We start from the raw sequence: 11,533 nt of genomic DNA on the forward strand, positions 1-11,533 counted from the left end.
TGGAGCTTTTTCCAAGTTTGTAGGTATTGGCATGCCAAGCTGTTTGTGAACCTTGTAGGCTTGTGAGCCTCGCATTGTTGAAAGTCTTCCTCTTCAAAACAATGTCGTGATAATTTATGTGTTGGATTTTGTTTTGAGTCTTAATTGTGACCCTATGATAAGCTTTCAAAATGATCGGCAAAACACTAGGAGCCAATGGACCACCATATGTTGTTGGCCCACTCACCATTAAATAATGTCTCTTTTGTCATGAACATAGAGCACTCTATTCCTTGAGTCCTTCGGTAGGATTTTTAGCATCTACCTTCCAGATGTTGGACACAGTCCCTCCTCAGGAATCTCTACTCCTTGATCTGGACTTGAGAGTCTACAACTCCTAGAACTGTGGATCTACTCCCAAACTTCGGGTGTGAAACCCTTTGCACCTAAGGTTTTTCTGAGCTTCAAGGAAGCCAGTCAGGTGCGGGATGGGTTCATTTGTGGAAATGGCTTTTTAGACTGTTTAATGTTGCATTTTGCAATCTGGGTCTTGTAAAATTTTTTCCCCTTTCAATTGTAACTGGTTGAGCCAATCATTTCATGATAAAGTGTTTCAAGCCCTAGATCTTTGACAAAAGTGTGAAGAATAACCAAGAAGGGGTGCTAGGGAAGAATATGCTAGTATGCATTCTAGAGGTAATGCATGGATATAAAATGGTATTGTGAGAACGTTTTTATAAGCTCTAAATTCTCTTTTGATGGTTTGTTTTACCAATTTTGCATCTTTACCTGCAGAACTGAAGTGTCCATGTCTAAGAGCCGTCCTTTAAACAGCCTAGAAATCCTCTTTGCCTCTGTGGGGTAGGGTAGCCAAACCGAAAAAGCACTGACCTCCTCAAAATGGAATAATTGCCAAGAATTGAGATGAACTAACTTTAAAGGTGGACATACCAAAGGCAACCTTATGCTTTTAGATGTGTAAAAAATAACAGAGTAAGGGATCTACTTGAGTGCAAGTTGTGTATGATGAAACGGTCCAAGATTTATATCTGTCAATGGCTGCATGTTTGCAACAAACACCATTGAAGTTCTTTGTGTAGAAAAGGGCTTGGAATGTCCATGTTGAAGTAATGGTGATTGTACTGTGGTTTTTCCACTAATCAATTGTATTTCACCACCATTTCATGAAAACCAAATATGGCACTAGTTTAGAGGATATGATAAACATTTTGCAAGATAACTGGGTAAAGTGCAACCTCTATAACTCTCCAAAAGGTTAGCATTAATGGCTAGATGGAGCTCTAACCAAGACATTCTAAATCCCATTATTAACATAAAAAGGCTTATCAAGTTTGGTTGCAGATGTAGAGTAGTATGTAGTCACCCTCAATAGACAAGGATTCGAATCCACTTTCAAGTGAACGGTGATCAATGGATTTTTAGAGATTTGGTGACCACCTTCTAGCTCGACCAATTTGGAGGATATCTAGGACAGTGTTGGTCTTTCAAGAGGGTGTATCATGGAGTTCGCATCTAGTCTTTGTAGTTGTGCTTAGAGTCTATTGAGGGGTTAGCCACATCCCATTGATTGCTTGGTGTAGTCTCTCTTTCTATATCTTTTGCCACAAGCTTGTATTTTTGCAAGTTGAACCTTGAAAATTGCATAGAGACTTCCTTGAGGGTTTTCTACCAATAAGACTTGTTGTCGAATGTTGTTTCTCTCCCTTATGGACAAATGAATGGTGTAGCTTGAGCTCGTCTTCAATGTGAGTGTAGCTCTATCTTTAGCCTAACAGGCATAGTGCACTAAGCAGTGTGGTAAGCAATCGAGAGGGTTGGTAGTAGATGTTGAGCCATGTATAGTCACTTTTGGTAGACCATAGGTCCATAGTCATATTTGGTAGACCATAGGTCCATAATCATATTTGGTAGACCATGGACTTGTCTTTTTGTAGGCCACTTTGAGTGGACAGAATAGCCGACCAGAGAGTTCGCGTTGGTAACAACTAGAGCTTGGTTGTGGATCACCTTTTAGCTAGACTACCTTGTGGCGAGAGCATTAGTGGATTGAAATTTGGGCCTCACAAAGTTACCGTAGAGAGAAATTATAGGGCAAATTAACACAATATCCCTGAAATTCATGGAAATGTTAAAAATACCCCCCAATTTTACAAATTCCCAATACCCCTTCATATTTGGCAAAAAACCCCCAAATTACCCCTCAATTTTATGAAAATTCCCAAATACCATATGAACCTCACAAACATCTCTAGGTTTTTTTTTTTTTCTTTGTAACCCTCACATAAGGAAGATTGGTACTCCCTCGGTGGAAGACGATAGAACTAGGAGTTTAGATGGTATTGTGGGCTCCCAAGATGAAATCGTTCAATATTTTCAGACAAGTGGATCTATTTGTGAGCTCAATGGGGAATAGTTTTGTCCTTAGACACTCAAAGATAGTTCGCTATTGTAAAAAAGACTAAAATTTTTCACAAATTTTCAGGGTTTAAAAATTATATCCTTCTTGTCCAAATCCAAAAGGCTATTCTACTACCATGTACTTTATAAAAGAGCAAAAACTTTTCAAGGTCATGATTGTTTTGCAAACATAAGGAATGACTCAGAATTAACACTAGGTTTGTGTCCAAGTGGCTTTAGCGACAATAGTGGCTTGGCAACTCATTCTACAAATTGGCTCTAAGATTTTTTTTTTTCGAGAGGCCATGAGCATAGGATATCATTGAGGTCCTATTAGATAGAGGAACATTTTAGTATACCATTTATCCTAGAAAAGTGAAAATTTTTAAAATATGAACTAAGTTGCTTGTCTGTTTTCTCAAAATAATATATGCATGGGTTCTTATTATGTACATGTTTAAGTAGTCTTCAATTTGAATGGTTTTAAGGGGTCTGCATGGAATATCAAATTTTTAGTCTTTTTTTGTTTGATTGAACCTAAGAGATGACTCTTGAAAATTACTAATTCTATATGAAATTATTTATTTCTAAGTTTTTTCAAATCCTGACATGCCTTGAGAACAAATCCGTGAACGATTTTGATGAGGTTCATGAGAGCGAGAATTTATGAAAAAAATGTTTATAGCCACGAAAGTGGTTTGTGTTCACACATCCCTAGTGTTAATTGCCAATTATCTCCTCCTTCCATTTAAAAAAAGAAAGCGCGAGTTTGTCACTACTCTCCTTATCATGGTTTTGAGTTACGACATTCACTATCCTTTCTTGCACATCAAATATTGAATGTCCCTTCATTGTGTCCCTTTCTTTATAGATAACCATGTATCCATTGAAAAAGAACCCGAGCTAGATGTGAGAAACTTGTGTTCTTTGTTTTCCTCTTTCTCAATAGTCCCTTGTCCTTCATGTAGCAATGCCATACCTATCTCCACAAAGAATCTTCACACGAGGGAAAGCAAATTGGAGGGGGTTTTCTTGTCTCCACATAGAGATTTCACGAGCGTATGAGCCACTTTGCAAGAAAAACTGAAGAGACTCTATGCAACCAACAAGGAGATACTTTCGTTGCAAGATCTTTGGGCGGAAGGAAGCATGCATTCTAAAACCCTTATGACAAACTGTATGTTGCCTATCAAAGTTATTACTTTGCTAGTAAATTGGGAGATGTCAATATGGCTACACCAAGCACTTGGATGTTTGGAATGATGTCCCACAGTGTGAGAGATATGGTCCTCACAATAAAAATTAGTGCTTGCATTACAATATGATATGGTCCTCGAAATTAAAATTAGTGCTTGCATTAGGGTAAAGAAGCTCAAGAAAAACAAGGAGACAATCAAAGAGCTTAAGAAGCAAGCGTACATGCTAAGACTGAAGTGGATAGCACCTAGTCTTTGTTGAAGAGAGAGGAGACTAAAGGAAAGTAAGCACTTGAAGGTCCATTCTAGAGATAATATCAAGAAACACATAGAAGCCATCAAGAAACGTTACTACTCTTTATCTTTATTTCTTGTTGCCCATGACTTATTTCATTTTTTATTTCCTTGTTATTGATAAATTTCTCCTGAATTAGCTCTCTGATCTATTTCTATCTCGTGTTTTTGACTACCTAGCTCTTTACGTCATCTTGACCAGCAAGTCAAATAGACATCATCCTCCTTGTATGATGATTATATTATGTTATTGAGTCAAAAACATCTTGATGAGGGAGAGCCAACTACAAGCAAGAGATGTTTAGACTATTATGGATGAGTCTAGAATTAAAAAAAAAAGATTATACCACAATTTTCAGGTCTATTAAATAGCAAAAAGAGGAGTCTCGCATGACGTTACAAGAAAGCTCTCCTTTGGTGGAGTTGAAGCAAAAAGCTTCCTATCAATGCTACCAATGGCATTCAATGAGAAGGTAGTATTGCACAAGAAAGACATACATCAAGATTCAATACATGGAGAAATTGCATGATAAAATTGTTGGTCATGTAAACAATGGTGCGGCAGGGACTTGAAGGGTATTATGTGAAAATCTCTAGATGCTAGCCTTGAGCTTTGCGAGCTCAAAAAAAGGACTAGTAGCGACGAGGAAAAGTTACAAGAGGCTTTGGACCTCTTTCATAAGTCAATAAAAATTGCATGGGTGGCACAAAACATCACTCCTTACATGATATATGTTGAATTTGTCGATTCAAAGTGCTATAATCTTGTTTTGTTGCAATCTATAACTTTGCTTCATTCACAACATATGATCTGTAATTATAGTCCTTGATTTGCAAGGCAATATGGAACCTTCAATATTTGGTCCACATAAGCTATGAAAAAAAACGTTATTAAGCTTTTACTGGCTATTTACCTCACACAAGACTTGGAGGTAGTAACTACAAAGCTAACAGTTGGGAGAAGTTGCATCAATGAACGTATAGAACACTTATACAAATAAATCAAGGACAACTTATAGAACACTTATAGAAAACTGGTGTGTTAGCAGTCCAATCATGATATGAGCATGTAAGGGCACATAGCTTAGCACATATGGCACGATGAGTCCAAAGCTATTCCTAATCACCCTACCTTTTCCCATTTTGTGGAGTCAACTGAGCCCTTTGGGAGTTGCCCCGTGACCCTTGGGAAAGATGCTTATGTGACCCTTGAGAGGTACACCTAGCCATATGAAACTACTATATAAATAGCTACTTCTTGTACACTTCAAGTGTTTTTGTTAGTTCACCTCATCCTTTCACCTAGGGGGTTAGTCTTTGATTAGATGCGCTCCTTAGTTTTGGGTGCCCAAATTTTTTAGCATAACTAGGAGTGTACTCTTTTTGGATAATGAGAACTTGGGAGAGCTTGGTTGTGGTGTCCATTTTGTTCTTCGTAACTAACTAGTCTCCTACTCATTGACATCCTAGGTGAGCTATCTTGCTTGCTTGCTATGCATTGAGAAGCTCTACTTTTCCATGTAAATGCATGTGTAGAGTGATTAGAGAAGTGTGAATTCATCTCCATTATCCCTAAGTTTTTAATCGGGCATAAACACTACCACATTGGAAGATTCTCTCCAATGGTAAGACCCTGAATTTGCATCAAGCATCTCCTTTAGATCTACATACTCTGCATCAAAATAATCATGAACATAAATCTCTTTGTACTCCAGTATGGAGGTGACATCGTGATCATTCACACATCCACACACAAATATGAAGTACATGAGCATGAAATAGACGAATACATGAAGAAGAAGAAGGCCAGGGAGACAAAACAAATATGAAGTACATGACCATGAAATAGACGAATACATGAAGAAGAAGAAGGTCAAGGAGACAAAACAAAGACACGAACACAAGGAATTGATTCAAGCATGAAGAAGACGATTATGATACAAGAAGCAATTTAACTTTTACCCCCACTTATATGTTTATGATGTATAGAATTGGACCTAGGTATGACTAATGTCAACCTTGTCAAACAAAGAGATATGTATCATGTTGAACCTTCTACGATGTATCGGTATGCCATCACAAACCCTAGACGAATCACCTTAAGAGTATCCATGACTAGTTTAAGTGGAAGTTCGTTGGGATCCTAGGCATGGAGTGTTATGGGCCATCCCATGTGACTCCACATGCATAAATCTCTCTGCTCACCAACTACATCAATGCTTACATAGGCAAAGAAGCCTCTACTTGTGCTATATAAGCACACACTCCTCATTGTACAAACTCTCTTGCATCCTAATAATCAAGCTCTCAATTTGCATCAAGTTTTTGTCTCTTTGATAATTAGCACTAGGATTATCTAACATGAATTCTACTAACACTCATCCATAGTAACCCCAATATTTACAGTTGAAACCTAGTTTAGGCTATTCCAAGATCTTCAAACTAGAAATTCTTTTTCTTGAGAGTGCCCTCCATCTTGAGGTCTCTCTAAAATAGAAGAGGTGGTTTTTAGGAGCTCCACCAACAAGATCCAATATGCATGCTTTCTCCTTGGCATGCATCTTCAAGGTTGCCTTCTCCAAATGCTTCCTCCTTGTTGGGGGTCCCATCGTTGCAATAGCTCCAATGACCAACAAAATTGTCAATATGGAGGGATGAGCTATCCGGCTAGGGCATGGAAACACACACAGTTAGTGAGCTAATCCTGGCAATACAAATGGTTAACTCTATGAGGTGGGCTTCTCGGCCTAGGGAGGAGCTAAGCCGCAATGAAGGGAAATCTCCATATCCACTTCTCTTCACCTCTAATCAACCCAATCACACACACTACGATTACAAGACGCACACAACACTAATCCTATCATGCAACACACTAATCGCAAGCACACACACATAGATCTATCGAACACCACACTCCAATCAGACCTACATGCACACACAAACAAAAGAGGGCAATCACACAAGATTAGAGAGGGATTAACCACTAATTAGTTAAGATCTAGCTAATCTAAGCATCATAGGCAATCATAAGAAGCATGAGAGAGGCATAGTGAAAGAGAATGAATCATTGATTAGTGTTAATCAAGTCTCATGAGCAAGGAGAAGCTCAAGGACTCCATAGCCACACACCTCAAGAGCTCCCACCAAAGAATGCTCTCAAAAAATGAGCTTGAGAACCCTAATTTCTTTTACACATTGCCTTATATAGCTAGGTAAAAATATGCAATGTCCGGGCGCCCAAGGCCTTTAGGGCTCCACCACTTACTGAATCTGTAACCTAGGCATAGTAACTGACCTATTCTTTACAACTTAGAAATCCCATTGAGCCCGTAACACATTAAAATATTACAATGACTTGAAATAAATCGAGAATTTACAATACTTGACCATTTTGGGAAAACGTGGAAAATGTGTAACTCCAATCTTTACTGCTTCTTTGTATTCATCCTCGATGTGCATCCGTACGTCTTTGATCTTTAGTAGCTCCTATTAATTGACGTTGATTCAGTTAACACTCCTTCTAGAAGAAATCAAGGTGCCACATAATAATGAAGCCCCCTCTCAACTACACGTCCCATTGCCCATCCACGTGAGTAATACCATGAGACATGTTCATCTAATCGATGAGCTTCAAACCAACCCATGAAATCTTATCGCATCCATGGCAGAAAGTGTGCACCTCCTCACATGCTTCTTGCTCAATTAGAAAGAGTCATAGTTGAGGATCATCATCCTCAATGCACATAGAAACCCATCTAATAGATCATCCACTTATGATTTCCTTAGACATGAGAATACTCATACTCCAAACACCAAAATATGAGGCAAATCTTCAAAAATTACGGTCTTTTTTTTTGTCTTCTTAGACTCCGTTGTACACATGAGAATACTCATGTTTGGAGCATGAGTATTCTCATACTCCAATCACCAAAATATTCTCATGCTCCAAACACCAAAACATGAGGCAAATCTTAAAAAAATTAATTTCCTATTTGTCTTCTTAGACTCCATTGGAAGCTTCTCCTTACTAATAACATACAAATTACATCTCTCTTGATGCCATCTCCTTCCAAACTTTTGATTGCAGCTTCTTGCAACCTCCCATGTTGCAAATATTCACCCAATGTTGATTATGGTGGCTCTTTTATGAAAGAATCTAGCTATGGCAGAAATGTGAGTGAACCATTTAGGGTGAGGTTAGTGAGTTAAGGATGGGGGGGGGGGAGAGAGAGAGAGAGAGAGAGAGAGAGAGAGAGAGAGAGAGAGAGAGAGAGAGAGAGAGAGAGAGAGAGAGAGAGAGAGATTGAGATTGAGATTAACACTAATAGAAGAAGAAAATCGTCAAATTATCACAAAATTGGCTCAAATCATGGGGTAATGATGGGTTACAAAGTGTGCAAATAGGGCTTGTTTTATAGGAGTAGAGAGAGAGCATTTAATTACATAAGTGATGATGTCAAATGTAGGCTTTTAAAGTAGAGGAGGTTTCTACTACCTGGTGGTGTGGATGTGGCACACACCCCAACTAACCTCCTTGTGTGTCAAATGTAGCACATTTTACAAAGTATCCTCCCCTAGAGAATTTTAACACAAGGGTGTAGGAATCAAATGTCTCTCCTAGAGAATTTAACAGTTTGGACCAAAATGACTCCCCTTGAAGATTGTATGCCAATCAAGGTGCATAGGCTCAAATCAAATATGGTACTGACAAATGTGTTTGTGTGTGCCTCCGGTGTCAGAAGGCCAAATGTGAATGATGCCTACTTCAAATCTTCAAACTCTTTGTTGTTGATGCCGACTTCGTGTTGGATGCGTCTCCTCTCTTCAAAGTTGTCACCAAAATCATCAAAGTAAGTGAATGGCAATAGTGGCATGGAATACCAAAAAAACGAAAATGCACATAATTTCTTCATGATATTTATCTTTGTTGTAGCTTTCATCTCCCTCTCAATGTTGATGAGCTCTTTGTATCAAGCGAGTAGCCTCATGTGCATAGCTAGGTGCAAATGCTTTGCTAGGTGTAATGCAGATAACAAGTAGAGCAGTGCTGGAGAGAGGGGGCAAGGAATCTCGCCGCCAAGTTGAGGCTGGAGAGTAGGAGGGTGTTTCAAAAATTTTCCTAGGGAGGGACAATCTCATTGGCATGTTCTATAAATTCATCCATTCACACAACAAGCTACAAAGAAATTGTAGCCAAGTTATTGTTAACATGCAAAAAATAGAATACAAATTTCATAGAGAAAAATGATGTTAGAACAACGCATCATCTTTTTATCATTCTTAATTTATTCCTTCTTCTATATGTGACTAGACATGTCATTGAGCTCTTTCCATTTCCAATATTCCCTTGTGTTGCTACAATAGTGCATGAAACTGGTCCTTGCTAGGGAGTGTGGCTTTGTACGTAGATGCATCATTGTAGATCATTTGAAGTGCTTACATTGTGACAACACTTACACTTTGATGTGAGAATATAGCATAGCATTCTTTTCCATAGAAGAATCGAGAATAGCATTGTCTTCCTCCAAACGTTACACAAAAATGGCGAGGCAATATACTTCACATAGGCCAAAAATCTTCATTTCATCATTCAATAGCATGCAATTTAGGTTGCGGATTGGAAACATATGAAGAAAAAGGGTGGGGAGAGCTCCTTCGAGAAGTTTTTATTCCCCCACCCGGACTTCTTCCATAACCTTGTGTAGAGTCTCCCTTCTCTCCCCACGTGTATGTCTATGTGCTCATTCAAGATCTTCTTGAATAGATCTAGGATTGTGAATGTCTTTACATCATCACATATTGCTTCCAATGCAATTGGAGGCTCTTGTCATGCAACTAGTGGGTTGCATTGGTATATGTGCAAATGGCACAAATAACTAGAATGGTATTGGACCAAACTATATTGTTTAATATATAGAGGTACCTAAAATCATTCTCATCATGTACAAGGAAACCTTCATTACGCTTTCAGAGAGAATGGGCGTCTTGATCTTTTTCTTTTAATAGATTCTCAAATTATGTGAGTGAGATAATATTAACCATAACCAAAAAATACATGACTAGATCAGTCACTTAACATGCTCTGAGACTCAAGTACTACAACAGTCCACTGGGCTTTTACAGGGAGCCCAAACCCGATGTTGGACGGATATGCCGCGACGGACGTCAGCACAACGAGAACTCACCTAACATGTAATGTCAGCTAAGGACGAAGCTCGACCCGCAGGCGCGTGGAAGCAAGCATAAGGTGTCAACCTACACTCGACCGACTCTTAACTAATTCCTACAGAGGTCTCTACCAATTTTTTGAGTCCCAGCCTTCAAGAGTGCACAAGAGGGTACTTCCTACGATGCTTTCTAAAGTCGAACATCCATCAAACAATCTCAAAACACCATAGAACTTGAAGGAGACCCTACTAATATCAATAGGTCGCTCTCCCTAAGGTCTATGAACCAAAATCACGACCCAAAACACCTGGTGCAGAGACACGTAGGATGTCTGGCCGAAATCTGCAGGTCTTCGTTTCCAAAATCTAAAGTGCCTAATGTGTAGTTCTACTCAATGTGAACGCGTGGATATGCTGCAATGCAAAATCGGATAACGTATGCTCACCCAAACACCTGATGAAGCTCGTAGAAGGAGCTCGCAAAACCAGATCGTACGCGTGCAATGTAGATATCGGCGCGTAGCTCTCGTCGGGGGCAACACGCTGCACTCCTCCGCACTCGATTCCGACCACCGGAGCACACGTAGCATCAAGATGAAGCTCACACTCTCTCTCTCTCTCTCTCTCGCACACAGTACGCTCACTCACAGACCTCAAAACTTGTTTTAAAAATGACAAAAGGTTTTTTCATCAAGGTCAAAAAGTGGTATATATACCTTACAATTTCTCAAACCCTAAAGTTCCAAAATCAACCATCTACTCAATCTAACTATCAAAACTGGGATACAATCTGGAAACTTCTGTAAGTTCCAATAGTTACAAGGTGAAAAATCAAGTTTCCCTCAATGAATGAATAATTATAAAAAATAATAGTCCTCCGAGTAGTTACTGTTGTGGGGTGTGTCCAGCTTCTAACACTCCCCCCCTCCTTGCTCATGTCGTCCCCGACATGGCCTTGATCGGCTGCTTCATCTTATCGTTTCCCGCATCTTTAGCAGTGATTCATACCTGGCATGTAGGTTCAGCATTGTTGGGCCAAAGATGTCTGTATTCATGGTGAAGAACCCTGTATAGAATGCTTCTTCAAAATCCTGGAGGTGATAGGATGGTAGAAACATGATTCTTTGATACAACGCATGTATCATCTCCTTGGAAGGCTCACCTAAAAGATCATAGGTGCATCTGTATGTATCCTGGAAGAAGAATATGCTGTCGGTCACCTGGCCTGGCTTAAAGGTCTCGAACACTGCTAAAATGGTTCTGCAGATTTTCCTCATTATAATGTATGTAAGGTTAGGTGAGCCAGTGAACAACTTTATGGCGCCCGTTAGGGTTTTCACCATGTATTTGACACTTATTCTCTCACCTCCCTTCACGCCCGACAGCTTTGGATAGTTCAGCCAAGTGAGTTGGCTTCTTTGCAAAATTTCTTGTGCCTTCCACGTCCTAACCCTTGGTAGAGGACATAAGCTGAGGTTG

The sequence above is a fragment of the Adiantum capillus-veneris genome, chromosome 21 (assembly GCF_014529385.1).
Source record: "Adiantum capillus-veneris isolate H3 chromosome 21, ASM1452938v2, whole genome shotgun sequence".
In the NCBI taxonomy this organism is placed as follows: Eukaryota; Viridiplantae; Streptophyta; class Polypodiopsida; order Polypodiales; family Pteridaceae; genus Adiantum; species Adiantum capillus-veneris.